Genomic DNA, 19028 nt, shown 5'->3' with positions numbered 1-19028 from the left:
TGCCTCTATTGCCTGTCCTTGAGGATTAAAAGGTATGCCAGTGTGATGTAAAATCTGATACTGTACACAAAAGTGTGCAAAATGTTTAGTTGTATTTGCAGGTCCATTATCTGTTTTTAGTGCTTGTGGAACACCCATAATTGCAAAAGCTTGTATAAGGAATTCAGTGACCACTCAGGTTGTCTCTTTGGCTGCTGGTATTGCAAAAGTAAAGCCTGAAAAGGTATCTACCACAACATGGATAAGACAGAGGACGAAAAGATTTATAATGAGTCACATCCATTTGCCAGATTTCCTTGGGTCTTAAACCACAAGGGTTCTTCCCTGGAGGGAGTGTAGGAGCATGGAAAGGAAGAAAAGCTGTACAGCTTTTTACTATGCTCCTAGCTTCCTCTTTTGTTATCCCAAATTGTAAACATAAAGCTTGAGCAGCTTGATGATATTTAGAATGAGATTCATGCACTTCCAAAAATAAAGGAGTACTGTCTAACATAGTTAAAAGGCTATCTGCCTTTGAATTTCCATCAAAAATAGTATCTGGAAGTTCACTATATGAGTGGACATGCAAGATACAAATCTTACCTGGATGCTTTCTCACTTGCTCTTGAAGTTCTTTAAAGAGCTGATATATGTTAGAAGCTGCAAATTTTATTTGGGCTGTGGCAATTCTTTACTGAATAGGCTGAACCAGATATTATATTTAAATCTCCTGGATAATAAGTAAGAGCTAGCATGATTGCATACAATTCATTCTGCTGAGTAGACTGACAAGGAGTTCTGACTACTCTGTGGTTAAATCATGAGAGTGTACAGCACAAATGAAATGTTTGGATGCATCTGTAAAAATAGTTGGTCCTTTAAGAGGAAACTTAGAAACCTTTTCTTCAAAAATCCCTTGCTAATTATGTTATATCTGGGTTATCTTTAATGGAGACCCATGTGTAAAATTTGGAGCCGTGGCCAATAACATTTGCCACTCTGGGATGGTTTCACAGCATACATTAATTTGTGCATTGGTGTAAAATGTGTATATTTTGTCAGGTCTTATCCCAGATAATTGTACTACTTTATTAATAGCCTTTAATAAAAGTCTAGCCACAAGCATTGGGTAAGGAGTAAGGCTTTGTTCTGGTTGTGCTGGGGGATTCACCCACTCTATCACACTGTCTCCTTGATGAAGGACTGCTATGAGTGCCTCTTTTGTAGCAAAAACTGATATTTCCAAGGATTTTTGAGTGACTCTTTAACCACATTGGATAAAGCCAGTTCAACTTCTCTCAAAGGCTCTTGAACTTTTTTTGTAAACTGGCACGGTGAGTTTAAAGCAGTGTCTCTCTTTAAAATATCATATAAAGGTTGCAATTGATTGGTTGTTAAGCCTAACATTGGCTGCATCTATTGGATATCTCCTATTAATTTTAGAAATAATTTAATCTGTTCTTAAAGAAAGCTTTTGTACTGTAAGTGCATTAGGATATACTTCATATCCTAAATATTGAAAGGGAGCATGTCTTTAAAATTTTTAAAAAAATTTTTAAATTTTTTAAATTGCTATATGCAATTTGTAGTTCCTTAGTGTTTCTATGTTCTTTTGTAAACATGCTTCTAACATTTCTTCCTCAGGTGCACACCCCAGAATATCATCCATATAATGTAACAATATTACTTTTAGAAATGCTTTTCTTACTGGAGTAAGAGCAGTAGACACATAGTAGGACTATTTTTCATTCCCTGTGGCAAAACTGTCCATTCATATCTTTTATAAGGCTCAGCTAAATTAACGCTGGGCACTGAAAAGGCAGATCTATTCATATCCTCCTTATCTAGAGGGATAGAATAGAAACAATCCTTAATGTTTGTGACACAAAGAGGCCATTCTCTAGGCAACTGAGTAGGAGATGGAAGTCCAGGCTGAAGAGTTCCCATTGTTTCCATCTGTTCATTTACTCTTCTTAAATCAGTCAACATCCTCCATTTTCCAGATTTCCTTTTTTTTTTTTTTTTTTTTTTTTTTTTTTTTTTATACCAAATACAGGAGAATTCCAAGGACTTAGAGAAGGTTCTAAGTGCCCTTGGTCAAGTTGCTCTTGCACTATATCTACTAAGGCCTGAATTTTATCACTTGTTAAGGGCCACTGTTCTAGCTGCACTGGTGTATCAGTTTATCAGTTTTCCACTGAATGGGAACAGGTGAGAGTGCCTTCAACAGCAGCCCTACCTAAAAAGCCGAAGTACTCAATTGTAATCCTACCTGCTGTAAAATGTCTCTTTCCCACAGATTGATGGGGATTTTTTCAACCATAAAAGAAGTAAAAATTCCTATTTCACCTTAAATGTCCATCTCATTTGGGTAACACTAACTTCAGCTGCTATTGATCCTCCTACACCATGGTAGGTGTCTGCCTTAGTCTTTAGCCAGTGACTGAGCCAGTTGGCACCTCTGATGACTGTACAATCTACACCCGTGTCTACCAATCCTTCTAACGATATGCCATTTACATAGATAGTGAGCATAGGATAGTCAGCTGTAACTGCTGCAGTCCAGAATATTCCTGGATTCTGCTACTTAGAGTCAGAATCTGGACAGTTATCATCAGATTGCCTTTTAGAGGTATGTAACAGTAAACCTGATGCTACTACTTCTCCTAGTTGATAAGTCACACATTGTCTACCTGTGTTAGTGACTGGGATATTATCTACACATTCCCCAGTTTCCCACATCAGTGTATACATGGACACTATTTTGTAAGCACTCTCAGGAGGTGAAATGGTCAAGCCTGCTGTGCCCAGAGGCAAAGGATCCATAGGAACATTTCACCTCTCCAAGGGATGTATCAGTAGTCCCTACTGCATATGACTCTATTTTCCCTAATTGCAATTCTCTTTTCCCCTCTGATTGCTTCTTGGCTGATCATATAATCCCTTTCTTCCAAATGATTGCTTTTTGGCTGATTGATCATGTCTTAATATTGAATTTCTAAAGACTCTCTGGGTGTAACTTCGGCTGCCATCATGCCCTACCTGGTGCCCTGAAGCTGGGTCCCGCCTCTCATTTCCCTGGATCAATCTACATTCTGAGGCCCAGGGGAAACCTCGGTTGCATTTTGGACACAGGGTTTTTAGGTCTTCTCTCATCCTGTCTTCTCATTCTATCTCTGTGCCTACATTGGGCTTTCAGATACCCTATTTTTCCACACTGAAAGCATTGACGAGTTTCTCTGAAGTCTCTTGCCAAGAGGGATCCTGTCTTCCCATATTTTGTGTTGTAGCCTAGATTTTTGTATTTGTGCCCACTGTGGCATAGAATCTTACGATCTCCTCTAAAAGAGAATCTTTGTGTAGTCCCCATATAATTCTTCTACAAACCTCATTAGTATTTTCCTTAGCCAGTTGTCTTATCATAATTCTTGTTGCTGTGTTTTCTCAATAGTTCTTGTGACAGCTGTCTGCAGACATCCCACAAAATCAGCAAAAGGTTCATTGGGACCTTGCTCTCTTTTTGTGAAGGTTTCCCCTTGATTTTTTCCTGGGAGGATGCCCCATGCTTTTATAGTAGAAGCAGCAGCAGTTTGCTCATATGCTGCTATGGGATAATTAATCTGTGCTGCAACACCTTTACCTTCTAGTTGGTTAAAGATGATTTGTATATTAACTCCAGTTTGCTTATTGCGTTGGGCTTATATCCTGCATAGTTTATGCACTATACTACCAAAGCCACAACAAGTTTTGTCCAGGTTCTAAACATGTCTTGCTATGGATTTCCAATCACTAGGGGTCAAAATTTCATAAGCCAAATTCTCTAATATCATCTTAACATAAGATGATGTAGCCCCATAAAGAATGCAATCCTTTTTCAAATCCTTAATGTTTTCCAGATCAAAAGGAGTGTATCTTCTCCTTTGTTGACCTGAAGAGTCAAGCTCTTCAATAACAGGGTATGCATTTATTTTTAAATCAGATATATCCTGTCCTCCTTTTTTCGCCTTAATCAGTGCCTTTTGTAATCTTGTCATAGGCTGCTTCATAGGTGGTACTGATTGTGTCACTGCCTCTCCCCCTCCTACTCCTTCCTCCACTCATGAAGGGCTAATTGAGGGGGGAAAGTCATGAGATGGGGAAATGCCCTAATGGCTCCTATTGTGAAGCACCATACTCCTTAATTTCATCAGAATTGCAGTTAATTCCATTCTTGTCTAATTCTTCATCCTTTTTACCTTTTTTGTGTATATCCTCCCCCTCCTGTTCTTTCTTCTTTTTTCTTATTCTAATACTTATATAATTTCTTAAAGCCAGTTGTATTAAGTTATATATACAATGTGTTTCTTTAGAAATTGAATCAGGTTCATTATCATTGTAGTATTCATATAGTTGCTTTCCTACTAATTTCCACTCCTCTGGATCTAATTTTTTTTTCCTTTGAGAACCAAAGAGATGAGTATTGTAATGTTTCTAAAAGTTCAATGGTCTGCTCCCAAGTTACAAGTGGTTTTTTATAAGTTTAACCAAGCTTTCGACACATTTTCCTTGAAGAGGAAAAGAAGGCTGTTTTCTAAATATCTATCCCATTTCAGCTGAAGCACTAGTTTAGCTCTTTACAAAGTTTCCTTCTAGTACTCACCTCTATTTCTAAATTCTAAACAGATGAAGGTTCTTGGTCCCACGTTCAGGAGGCCAAAATGTAATGTCCTTTTTTTTGGTTTTCTGGTGGTCTCTGGGAGCAGCCTTCTTTTCAGTTCTGTATTCACCAAGAGAACAGCCAGGTGTTAAAGTCCAAATCCTTTATTGTCTCCTTGCCTGGGGCTGGGCAACTTACTTAGAGGCATTCCAGATTCTTGGTTTCAATGTAGAAAATGAAGGAGGAGAGCCTGCCACTAAAAGCCTGACCAAAGATAGAATGAATCTCTCTCCTTGGTTCTGAGAGCTTGAGCTCCCATCTCCAGGCCTTTGTTCTCTCTGCCTCTGTGAGTGAACCTAGCTGAGACTCCGAGCTTATATGTGCTATACTGAGTATAAACCAATCATATCACTAGGAAACCATTATTTGTTAGAAGATTAAATCAATCATACTGAACTTAGAGAACTATTAAGCACCATGCTAAACTAAATAACCATTGTCTCATCAATTCCACTTAATTAGTATCTTGTAAGCATTCTTGTTTCAAGTTCAAAGTTCTGGCCCATAACACTTCTAGATTCAAAGCAATTTATTACTGATTTTGGGGTTGTGTTAGAATCATTTATTAGTCAACTGTTAACTTATATAGCAAAGATATGGGGGGAATATAAAAGAGAAGACATTGTGCACAATTATTATGCAGTTTGGGACTCTAAAATAACTTAATCAAATGAGTTATTAGTGATGAGAAATAAAATATAATTAAAACATAACTCATTGACATAGATTATAACAACATTTTTTAACAGTTCAAAGTGATCTTCATAATAAGTAAGCCAAAAAAGCCCAGAATCAATTAAATTTAGCAAATACCTTCTCACTTTGCCAAACAGAAGATGACAGTAAGGGAAATACTAGAATTTAGGATTTAAACTCATTTACAACAGATTACAAAGGATGGTTTAAAGAAGTTACAAACAGTATCACCCCAAAGGAACAGTGGTAGAAGGGAAAATGAGTGCATAGAAGTCTTATATAGAAGCCATGAAAAACTGATTTTCATTGTATATCATAGCCAAAAAAGTAATATTTGGTGTTCAAAACTTCATTCCTTTCTGTATACTGGCAGGAAGTTGAAATGGCACCAAAAACAATGTAGTTAGAACAAACAGCTGGATCAGATTTGGGAATTGTTAAGAAGTTCATTTATAAACTGTCTGAAAGGAAAAAATTAGAAAAATCTTAGAAGCCATAATAATTAAGAATATTGAAAAGATATCACTAGCCACTAATTTTGACTTTTTTATCTTTAGCAGAAAATTCTGATACCAGAAATCTTTTTCTTTTTAAATATTAAATATGAAATTTTATAGACACACAATTTAACACATACAGCAATTTGAGAATATTAAACTCAGAACTCTCTTTTCATCTATTTTATATATCCATCTTTAACAAGTACTAATATTTCAATATACAAAAAAAAGAACAAAAATAAAATTTTATGTGAAATTGTGAGAAAAAAATAAAAACGAATTTCAGAACAGGTCATACAAATGCTACTTTGTTAATCATACAACAGCTCCAGATTTTATTAGTTCTTCAGTATACATCAATCCCAGAAGGATTAGACATTGACAAGTCAGTTTGGGAAGAACTCAAAAAGAATATGCACATGTTAATTCTGTGTGGGGTACAAAGGCCCTAACCCAAAATAGCTACTTGGAGATCTCTCTTGCTGTGAAATGGGTGCCCTGGTCTGAGTCAATGCGTTCTACCATCCCCTACCTGGGGATTATATTTTCCAGTAAAATTCTGCTCACCACAGGAACAGTTGTCTGGGATAAGGGAAAAGCTTCAATCCATGAGGTCAAGTAGTCTACTATGACCAACAGATATTTGAGATGTCCCACTGTGAGCAGGTTGGTAAAGTCCATCTATATTCTCTGAAACAGTCTCAATCCTGGGGTCTCCCTCTGGACTGCACGTGGTGTAAAGCAGATTATTTGTCCTTCACAGATCAGGCATCCCTCCACCAATTGCCAGGCCATTGTGTATAATCCAGTAGTCACAAACATAGTAAGTACAGCATTACATCAGTTGTGAACATCCCAATAGCTGCCTTGGTGTAGATAACATAGAATTTACCTCATATCTGCTTTGGTCAGTATCTCTGCCATCTGGAAGAAACCATCATCCCATGTCATTTTCTTGGGTGCCCAAATCATGGGCTCTTAATTTTTCCTCCCTGGTAAAGGATAGGAAAGGTAGATTGATTGGCAGAGCAGGGATTAGTACCATCATTCCTTTAGTAACATCTCCTTCATTCCCAGTTTTCTTCACCTCTGCATCACCACGGTAGTTACCCTGGGCCTCAAATGTCTTCCCCACTCAGTAGCAATAGCTTTTGGTGGTGAGGGACGTGATTTCCTTTAAAAAGTTTTACTTCAAGTAACTCCTAATTTTTAACAATTCCACCTTAAGTCAGACTCAAGAATAATCAGGTAGGTTTTCATTCAAAAGAACGCCACTAGGAAATTGAATCAGAAGGATCCTACCTTCAGAAGAGGCCAAGATTGTCCTTCCAATTCATTCCCAGTTACTTACTTCCATCTGTAACAACTTCCTGAATTTAAACTTTGAATAACATCAATTGCAGTCCCAAGAGATTTTCATCTCCTACAGCAGTTCTCATTTATCAGTGCTTCAGATGAATCTAGCCCTCAAGGATCACAGTAAGAGATTCATCTTAGAAAGTTCACAGCTTATCTTTCATATCTAAGTAGATGACTCTAAGTTCAACATTACACAGATTATTTTGCTTTTAAAATACCCAATACATAGAAAAATTCTAAATTGCATATAGTCCATAACAAAAACATTTTCAAAGGGACAAAGGCAAAAACCATTTTTCTCGGAGTGCCTTTAAATAATGGTACAACTTTAAGATGACTCAATACAATTAATTAAAACTCACAAAATATCCTATTTCCACATAAAGGACCTTTCAGATTCAACAATTCCTTCATTGTTAAATAAAATATTAAACTTTTGGAACTAGCTCTATTAAATTATCAGATCAGATTAAAATTCTGCTCTAGGTTTTTTGGTTATCATATTCTTTAAACAAGGAGACCATTATGCACTTAGATAAACATTAAGTATTTTGCTGAAGACAGATGGGATACCTTAGAAATAAATCACTTTAAAAAAACTTACAGTTCCAACAAACCTCTTAGAGCAGCTATAGACTTGAAAAATAAAAATAAGTTGAAAAATAAAACATTCAATTATATAAATGTAGGCTGTTTCTTTAAACAGTATAAGCAATTAATTTTTCAGTCAGCAAGGAGCTAGAGTTTATTTTTTAAAAAGAAGAAGCGGCTGCGCCATACTTAATGGGAGAGGGAAATTAGATTGTTACTTGACAAGTCCCTTTCCACATGGCCACCCTTCCTCCACGACACAGCATTTCTCCCAACTCCACCATGCTTCCTGACTCTTACTTCTCAAGCTAACCCTTTTAGGGTTCCAAAATCCCTAGGATCTAATCTGCCAGCTAACAACAGGCCCTAACTTCATGGGGTTATGAGACAGGGGAAGAGAGAGCATGAGAGAAGGAAAAAGGATATCCTTTTTCCTTCTCTCATGCTCTCTCTTCCCCTGTCTCATCTCTGTTTCCTCCTGATGCCTTCTTGCTCAATCCTTCTCTGACATACTTTTAACACGCTCCCAAACCAATAACCCTTCTAACTAGACCCATTTAAACTATCAATTGCTTTTGAAAATCAATCCTTCTTGCCCCTTCTCTTTAAATCACTTTTTTTTAAACTTTAAGATTCACAATTAAATAACTGAACTAAATTTCATAAAGCTTATGCCCTATACAGTTCTCACCCCAGAAATACCTTGTCTCACCTTCTGAGAAGGTCCATGTAGAAGCTCTGTGTGTTATTGAGATCTTGGAAATCATCTAGTAGAAACCTTTTTTTTTTTTTTTTTAATAGATTAAAAAAATGGAGATGAGGGCGGGGGGGGGGGGGTGAGAGATAAAATTAAGTGCCCTGAAGTCACACAGTTGGTTTACACCAGAAGTAAAATTCGAACCCAGGTGCAAGAACTCTTTTGTTATTCTTCAGTTATTCAGTTTTGACTGATTCTTTGGGACCCCATGAAATGTGCTCTACTGGCTTTGAAATTTTCTTGGCATACATACTGGAGTAGTTCACTCTACTGGAGTGGATTAAGGCAGAGTTTAAGTGACTTGCCCAGGGTCACACAGGTAGTGTTTGAATCTGGATTTGAAGTCAGGTCTTCCTGATTGCAGACCCAGCACTCTATTCACTGAACCATCTCACTGCCACAATGAATCTAGAGCCAGTTTTCTTTCTTTTTTTTCCCCCCTTTTATTTTTCTCTGTTATATGTAAAACAGTTTTTTGGGTGGGGTTTACATATACATTTTAAAAAATGTTTTCATATGAACCATATTTGGAGAGAAAAGTCATAACAAAAGGGAAAAACCAGAAGAAGAAAATGATAAAGAAAGAAGAAAGTGAATACAGCATGTGTTGATTTATATTGAGTGTCCTTAGTTCTCTTTATGGATGTAGATAATATTTTTCATCCAAAGTTTTCAGGTTTGCCTTGGATCATTGAATCTCCAAGAAGAACCAAATCTGTCATAGTTGATGATTGTACCATCTTAATGTACAGTGTTTTCCTGGGTTTTCTTATTTCACTCAGTATCAATTCATAAAAGTCTTCCCAATCTTTCTCAAATTAACCATCTTTTTTTATGAAACTGTAATATTCCATCACTTTCATATAACACAATTAATTCAGCCATTCCCAACTGATGGACAGCTATTCATTTTCCATTTCTTTGCCACCACAAAAAGAGCTACTACAAACATTTTAACCCATATGGGTTACTCTTTTATGATTTCTTTCTGATACAGACTCAGTAGTGATAGTGTTGGATCTAGGGTATGTGCAGTTTTATAATCCTTTGGGCATAGTTCTAAATTGCTCTCCAGGATGGTTGGATTATTTCACAAATCTACTAACAAATGTCCCAGTTTTCCCACATACATTCCAACATTTATGATGATCATTTCCTGTCATCTTAGCTAATCTGATAAGTATGAGATGATCCCTTAAACTTGTTTTAATTTGCATTTCTTTCATCAATAGTGATTTAGAGCATTTTTTCAGATGACTGTAGATAGTTTTAATTTCTTCATCTGAGAAATGCCTGTTGAAATCCTTTGACCCTTTGGGAAATGACTTGTATTCTTATAAATTTCACTCCATTCTTTATATGTTTGGAAATGAAGCCTTTTTGAGAAACAGTGGCTTTAAAATTTTTTTCCCAACTTTGTTTCCCTTCTAATTTCGATTGTATTGGTTTTGTTTATGCAAAATCTTTTTTAATTTAATGTAATTCAAGTTTTCCATTTTGCATTTCATAATATTTTCTAGCTCTTTTGCCATAACTTCCTCCCTTCTCCAAAGATTTGATAGATAAACTAGTCCAGTTCTCTTAATTTACTTATAGTATCACCCTTTACATGTGATCGTGTACACATTTTGACCTTATTTTGGTATGAAGTGTAAGACGTAGGTCTATGACAAGTTACTGACATATTATTTTCCAGTTTTCCCAGCAAACAATTTTTGTGAAATAATTGCTATTGGGTTTATCAAACTACAGTATATTGCTATAGTCATTGATTGTTGTGTCATGTGTATTTAACCTATTTCACTGATCAATAAGTCTATTTCTTAGCCAGTTCCAGATGATTTTGATGACTACTGCTTTATAATAGAGTTTTAAATCTGATACTCCTATGCTACTATCCTTTGCAATTTTTTTCCCCATTAATTCCCTTGAAATAATTGGCCTTTTCTTTTTCCAGATGAATTTTATTATTCTTTCTAGCTATCTAAAATAATTATTGATGCTTTGATTGGTATGGCACTGAATAAGTAAATTTAGATAGAATTGTCTTTTTTATTATTTTAGCTCAGTCCATTCATGAGCAATTGATATTTTTCTATTTGTTTAGAGCTAATTTATTTGTGTGAAAAAGGTTTTTATAGTTGTGTTTGTATATTTCCTGAGGTTGTCTTGGCAGAAAGCACCCATATGTTTTATTTTGTGTACTATTATTTTAAATGGAATTTCTCTATTTCTCGCTGCTGGGCTTTGTTAGTAACATATAGATATGCTGATGATTTGTGTGGGTTTATTTTATATATTGCAACTTTGCTAAAGTGGTTAATTGTTTCAAATAGATTTTTCAAATAGATTTAGTTGATTCTCTAGTATTCTCTAAGTATACCATATTATCAGCAAAGAATGATTTCCTACACTAATTTCCTTAATTTCTTCTTCTTTTCTTATTGCTGAAGTCAACATTTCTAGTACAATATTGAATAATAATGGTGATAATGGACATCTTAGTTTCCTCCCTGATCTTGATGGAAATGCTTCTAGTTTATCCCCACTATAAATAATGCTTGTTTAAAGTTTTAGTTAAATGCTGCTTATCATTTCAAGTAAAATACCCTTTATTCCTATGCTTTCTAACGTTTGTAATAGAAATGAGTGCTGTATTGTCAAAAGCTTTTTCTGCATTTATTGAAATTATCATGAGTTCTGTTAGTTTTGTGTGTGTGTATATATATATATATATATATATATATATATATATATATGGTGAATTATGTCAGTAGTTTTCCTTATATTGAATCAGGCCTGTATTCCTGGTATAAATCCCACTTGGTCATAGTGTATTATCTTGCTGATAAGTTGTTGTGATCTCTAGTAATATTTTATTTAAAATTTGGTTTTCTCCAAAGGTCCATCAGGTTTTCTAGGATCCTATTAACCTCCCTAGTTTCTTTCTTGTTTATTTTGTGGTTATATTTGTCTGATTCTAAGAGGGGAAGGTTGGGGTCCCCCACTACTATTTTGTCCTGTAAATGGCTTAAATATCTTCTCTAAGAATGTGCACATTCTACCACTTGGAGCATATGCATTTAGTATTATTGCTACTTCATTATTTATGGTATCATTTAACAAGATGTAGTTCCCTTCCCTATCTATTTTAATTAGATTTATTTTTACTTTTGTTTTATCTGAGACCAGAATTGCTATCCTGCTTTTCTTTTTTTCAGCTGAAGCATATTAAATTCTGTTCCCTTTTTTACCCTTTTACCCTTACTTTGAATGTGTCTCTCCATTTCAAATGTGTTTCTTGTAAACAACATATTGTAGTAGTCTGTTTTTTAATCCATTTTGCCATTTGCTTCTTTGTTATGGGCAAGTTCATCCTATTCACATTCACAGTTATGATTACCAGCTATAAATTTCTCTCCATCCTATTTTCGCCCCTGTATGTACTTTTGTTCTCTTTCCACTATGTCCTGCCTTAGTCATATTTTATTTCTGACCAATCCTACCCTCAAGCTGCTCTCCCTTTTATCACCTCCTCTCCCCTTCTCTTATCCTTTCTCAGAATATTTCTATTCCATCTTCTATTCAGCTTCACTTTTTTTCTTCATCCTTTCTCCTCATACTGATTTATTGAGTAAGATAAATTTCTATATCCAACTGAAATGAATACGTTATTCCTGCTGAGCCAGAACTTATGAGATGAATCTTAACAATGGTCATTCCCCTTCTTTCTTTCTCTCTATTGAAATAGGTCTTTTGTGCCTCTTCATCTGATGTGATTATCCCATTTTGCCTCCCCTTTCTTCTTCTACTACTACAATCCTTTTTCCACCCCCAATGTCATTTTCTGTAAAAAGAATCAATTTATACCCACAAGTTCTGTTTATGTATGTCCTTTCTAAGTGCTCTAATAAAAGATACAGATCTCAAGAATTGTATCATTTTCCCATCTAGTAAGGTAAACAATTTAACCTTTAAATAATGGTGGTGTTTTCTTTTTCTTTCCTGTTTGGCTTTCTATGATTTTCTTAAGTCCTATTTGTAAATCAAATTTTCTATTTAGTTTTTTTTTCCTTTTCTCTTTTTTCCCTGGGAATGTTCCCAAGTAACTCTCTTGAGTGGCTCACTGGAGCTGTATTTATGCTGCTTCTCCAAGAGCGGGATTGTGGGATATCTCCAGCATGCTCTCTGGCCCTAAGAGCTTCAAGGGAGTTGTGAATTCAGATATCTTTTTCTAAACCCTGAAATCTCCCAAACATGTGAACTCCAATGAGTACTTAAATATTTCTTGGTTCTATGAGCTCTCTAAAGGTGTGAACACAAGCATTGTTTCTATCAGTTGTACTTAGTACCTTATTTCAAGTTCAAGAAACTGAGAAGTATCCTGTGGGTTTAAAAATCCAAACCTTCCACAGGGTGCTCAGTCACCCAGAAGTCAAGAAATCAGACCCTAAGTTAGAAAGGAGGAGCCAGAACTGCCATCTATGGGACTGAGACAAGTATTTTCTTTTTCTGAGCTTCAATTTTTTTTTTTCCTCTGTAAATTGAGAGTTGGGGATTTGATGTTCTCTAAAGTCCTTTCCGGGATTTCAGAAACGTTTTCTCCTGCTATGACTCCGATTCGATCATCCTGGGGTAGCATTTGGAGTTCACTCTTCAGGACCAATACTAAGGGTAAACTGAGGAATCCAGAATTGGAAAGATGTTCATCTGTCTTGTCAGCAGTGAATTCAGAGATTTCAAAGGTTGTTTTTTTTTTCTTCAGGGATTTTTCCCCTTCATTTAAAAAACAAAAGTCAAAAATATAAACTATACCAGAGTTCAATTGTCTCTTTCATAGCAGTGAGGTGAAAGCAGGGCTGGAGTGTTCAAAAGTTGCACCCACTAGCTCCAGAAGACGTGTGTGTGTGTGTGTGTGTGTGTGTGTGTGTGTGTGTGTGTGTGCGCTTTTAGATAGTGTAAGCCACCCAGTAGATAACATTGACAGCAGCAAAGGCTGCTGGGAATACTGCTCTGGCATAGACATCTATGGTGTCAGCATCAATGGGCTTGAAGAATGATCTCAAGTCTTCCTTTTTTTCCAGCTGTGGATCCCTACTGCTTCTTCACCTCCCCTGTCTCCACTTCCACTGACCGATAGGAGCCCATGAGATTAGTTTTTTTTCCTATAGAAATTGAAAGAAATTGGTTTTTTCGATAGAAATTGAAAGTTCCCTACTTAATTGAAGATCCATTTCCTCCCCTCAAAAATGATGCTCAAAAAAGATGAAACAAAATGAAACTGAGATATGTATTTTCCACTTGCCCCAGTGAAGAAGTCATTTGTATTGGGTTTGGAGTTTGGGGGTTTGGGGGTTTTTTTTTGGTGAGGTAATAAGGATTAAGTGACTTATTTTATATCTGCTATAATTTCCAGTGTATTCTTTTTCAGAAAGCCTTATCCTAAAATTAAAAAAAAAAAAATTGAAGTTCTAAAAATCAGCCAAAATAGAAAAAAAGTTTCACATATACTGCATTTCATACCTATAATCCCTCTTCTGTAAATAGGTGGGAGAAATGCCTTTTTATGTGTCTATATTAAGATATTTTGTTTTAATTTCATAGCATTTGGTTTTAATTATTTGTTGTTCTTTTCATTTTAATTGCTCTGTCATTATGTATATATAGTAAATTTTTAATTATGATTATGAAACATTTTTGTGTAATGATTAAAGCACTCACCTCAAATCTAGGAGCACCTGAATTCAAATCTCACCTGACATATGTAGGGTGTGTTACCTTTAAATTCTTTTGCTTTCACCAACTTTTTTTAGAGAAGCTTTTTTTTTTAGAGTTTTACATAATATACAGACCTGCGCATAGAAGGAATTCATTTGTGTATTCTGCATACTAAATAAGTGAAAAGTCCAGTCCCTATTTTTACTTTATTTCTTCTTCAAAGTAAAACCTCAGAGTTATTTTAATTTGTAAGTTTTGTATTTTGGAGTATTCATTTGATGTGTTTGCTAATTGTTTACAGTACTTCTTTTTAGAAATGATTTATGATTTGGCATATTTCTATATGCCAGCTTGGGTATCACATTGTATTCAGATAGACTTGATACAAAGATATACTTTTCCAGATCAGCCACTTCCCTTTAACTAGCATTAATTTTGTTCATGAAATATATTTTCAATTTCACATAACTGAAAATAACCTACTCTATATTTTGTTCTATCTTGTTTGTTTAAAAATATGTCTTTTCCATAGCTTTCAAAAGTTATCTGATCTGGTTCTCTTCTAAATTTTTTAATAGCGTATTTTTTGATATTCAGATTATTCATTCATTTTGAGTTTCCTTTGTTATTTGGTATAAAACGTTGGTTTGAATCTAATTCATTGGTTTGAATCTAATTTATGCCAAGATTGATTTCTGGTTTTTTGGAAATTCTATCTGATAAGAATTTCTTCTAGATGATTTTTGTTTTCTGAGTAATCAAACAATATGTTATTGAATTCACTTGTTCCTAATTCTTTCTTGTTGTGTCATTATTTTTGTACTAAGTAATAAATAGTTTTAAATTAATTTTTTAATCATGAAAAACACTTTCTTTCCCTCTGGTCATTCCCTTAAAGAAATATCAAAAATAAAAACTTCCAGGAATATTATAGTCACACATGATTTCTCAGCTACCGCATTAAAGGAGTGGAAAGCTTGGAACACCTCCCTCCAATTGAAAATGAAAGGGGAGGGGAAAAAAACTTCTTGTTACAAAAACATATAGTCAAGTAAAGCAAATCCATACTTTGGCTGTATCCAGAAAGGGCTCAAAGTTACTGATTCATTCAAAGTTGCTTGTCTTTAATGAATTTTATTATTTTTCTCCTGATTCAGTTTATTTCATCCTGCATCAATTCGTTCCTACAAGTCTTCCTGGGTTTCTCAGAAACTTCCTATATAGACCAGTAGTGTGCCACAAGATTTTATACTATAACTTGTTTAGCTATTGTCAAGTTTATGAGTAACCCCTCAGATTCCTGATTATTGCCACCTCAAAAAGAGCTTTACATATTTTTGTACGTCTTCAGTTAGAATTTGTTTTATTTAGGACTAATTACTATTTTAAGATATACTCCCTCTAAGAGATCATTATACACAGCAACAACCTAGACTATAGGATCCATCAATTCTGATGGATGTGGCTCTCTTCAACATTGAGATAATTCAGACTTATTCCAGTTCAGTGATTAAGAGAGCCATTTACACCCAGAGAGAGGACTGTGGAAACTAAGTGTGGATCACAGCATAGCATGCTCACTCTTTCTGTTGTTGTTTGCTTGCATTTTGTTTTTTTTTTCTCACTTTTTTCTTTCTTGATCTGATGTGATCTTCCTTTAAAACTTTTAGATTTAATTTTCCTTTACTGATAATCTGACTTAGAATCCCATTCACATTCATCTGAGATACACACATGCACACACACACACACATGCTTCTCTGTAGAGATCAAAGAAGTTTGATCATTGTGCATTGTGATTCAAAACAATATAACATCTCTTCATGTTAAATCTGTGAATGTCAGAACAAGAAAGTATCTTCTAAATACATTATTAGCAACTATTACTGTGTTCCTTGATAAATATGAATTATACAAAAGGTTACTACTGAGCACTGAGTATGGGAAAGGTTTCTCTATAAATGTAAATCAATAAATTTTTAAAATTTGGAGTGTTTTGAACCAAGTCATGCAAAATATTTTCTAGAAAAAAATTGATACTCCTGTTTGATTTTACATAATTTATTAGTCTTCAGAATAAACATAGAAATCATATATTAAATTTGTACATCAAAAATATGGCTGCTGAAATACTGAAATGTAAATGTCTTATTGTAAATGGATGATTAATGTAATAAACGCAAAGGTTTTTTAAAACAACTTACTGAAATAAAGAGCTTCTTTCTTTTATTCTAATCAAGCTATTTAAATTACAATTGAAGTAATTAACAATTAACATGAAACAAAGAACATTAATCATTTCTGGTAATTTCAGTAAAAATGGAAAAGCTTGTAAAATTCCAATAGCTTTGTATAGCAATTGCCAAAATAAAGGATTAGCAAATATGAAATGAAGTCTTAAATTAGTATACATTTGTATATTTAATTATATTTAATTATCAGAATTAATTCCTATAACTGATTCCTTTTCATCTCCCATAAATTGATTTTTCATACCAAGCATCATTGTTATTATTATGGGTATGTTAAACTTGTCCCCATAGCAAATGTTTGTAAATTGATTCACTTTTATATTTACTTATATTATAATATATATATTATTTCCTACTAATTTCATTAATTAAGCTAGGACTTGTTTCCAACAATAAAAATTGTGTACAAAATATTAGACAATTCATTCTTAGAGACAAAGAACAGGAAAAATCATTTTTTGATTGATCACATGTATAATCAGTTGCTTTTGTCCTGTAACTGCTTAAGTCATAATTCTTTATCTCTGAACTTTGTTCAAAAATTCATTTGATTTGTAATGGGTTAAGTTGAAAAATCCATTTCTCCTGTAATAACCAATTTCTTCTTGCCTTACTGAACTTGGCAGCCTTTGGCTGGGGGGGTGAGGGGAGGGAGGCGGAATATGGATGAGAACAAAAAGGAGTAGGGTCTTATATCTTTACAACACTAAGCTACCCTTCAAAGATACCTGGTTTGCTGTCCAAAAGTCTCTCTGCCGTTTTTGGCTTTGATCTGGTAGTCCTGAGGATACAAAGACAAAAATGAAACCTTTCCTTCCCTCAAGGAGCTTACCTTCCATGAGGGGAGACATCATATCTTTACATTACTATATTTCTTACCTCACCCTCTGAAATCTAATCAAGCTTGTCTTCTCTATTGCTTACACAAAACCTTCCTTCTCCTGTCCCTGTGTTTGCACTGGCTGGTCCACATTCCTCCAGTATATTTCTTTCTTATCTACATCTCCTAAGTTCTGTCCTTCCTTTAAGAGAAAGATGAATCTCCATCCCATCTTCTATATCAAATTTTTCCCTATTATTCCAATGGCTAATTAGTGCCTTCCCTTCCATGATACATTTTATTTAAATATATATGTATATATGTATGTATTAATTTTCTATCATTTATATTTTATATTTGTACTTTTCTTTCCCCATTAGAATGTAAGTCACTTATAAGTATGGATTATTTCCTTTTTTAAATTTCTATCCCTAGTACTTAGCACAGTGGTATCTAGCATATACTTAACAAATGCTTATTGACCTCTTCAATAGATTGTAAGCTCCTTGAGTTTCTATAGGGTTCATTTTATGTGATATCATATTTACAGCTCTTTGTAAGCTTTGAAATGCTATTATATCTATTCCCATTGTCTTAGTGCTTGTCACAAAGTAGACATTGTTACTTAACAATTAAATGCTCTCTAATTGATTTATTGACCATGATAACAGTGTACCTGATGACTCTTAATTTTGGTAACAGATAAATAAAACTTAAATCATGATGAAATAGAACATTAGAACTCCTTAGTTTCCTCATCTATAAAATGAAAATGAGTATATATAATATTTACCTCGGTCTAGTAGTTTAATGTAAAGCACTTTGCAAAACTTAAAATGTTATATAAATATCAGTTTTTACTGTTATAATAACAAATGAATAAATTCCTAACCTATAATATGTGTTAAAAGGAATTTTAACAGTGTTAGTGTAGCATTTGAAACAGGGATTACATTAGTAAGTAAGGGAATATGGGACCATATGTGGAAAAATAAAGGAATATTTATTTCCTTAGGTATAGATTATAATATTCCTTTATTGCATTAGTAAATTTCCTAATATACTCACAGGAAAGGATATATTTTCCAAATGAAAAATAATTGGTTTAGATGACCATGTGTAATCCTGTTATTATTTTCCATTCTTTCTGTACCACTTTCATTTATTTTATTCTTCCTCCTCATGATGCATATAGTAAGTAATGAGTAAAATCTCTTTTTCTTTTTCTTTGTATTCCGAGTGCTTAGCATAGTATTTGTACTTAACAAATGCTTTTTAATTGATTGATTGATTAGTATTACCCTACATAATGCCTTTTTTTGTAAAGTTAATAACAATAGCGCACCTAAAATCTGTTTCATTGGTGGGAGAATTTTTGTCAATATAGCTTATATCCATTGAGCCTGGGAGGTTAAGTAATTTACCCATTATTGTGGCAATACTACTTTTCTACCAAAGATTAAAAAAAGAAAGAAATAGAATACCTTTCTTCTTGACTCTGAAGTCAGTGCTTTTTACTTTCCTTTTTCTGCCTCCAGATTTTTTGGTACTGAAAATATAAAGGCTTTGAGCTTTATAAGAGCAGTTAAAAGTACACACACAGACTAGTCCTCTAGCGTAGGCCATATTAGTACTGTTGTTCACATTTTACATGGAAGAC

At 34.3% G+C, this 19028-nt stretch overlaps 1 protein-coding gene across 3 annotated transcripts in view; it reads left to right on the top strand.

Annotated features, from left to right (window-relative positions):
• The window catches only part of ZRANB3 (zinc finger RANBP2-type containing 3), a 192053-nt gene that overhangs the window by 53769 nt on the left and 119256 nt on the right, over positions 1 to 19028 (top strand). The window lies entirely within an intron of this gene.

Source organism: Sarcophilus harrisii, chromosome 3 (genome assembly GCF_902635505.1).
Source record: "Sarcophilus harrisii chromosome 3, mSarHar1.11, whole genome shotgun sequence".
Lineage (NCBI taxonomy): Eukaryota > Metazoa > Chordata > Mammalia > Dasyuromorphia > Dasyuridae > Sarcophilus > Sarcophilus harrisii.
This window is presented reverse-complemented; position numbering and strand designations above follow the sequence as displayed.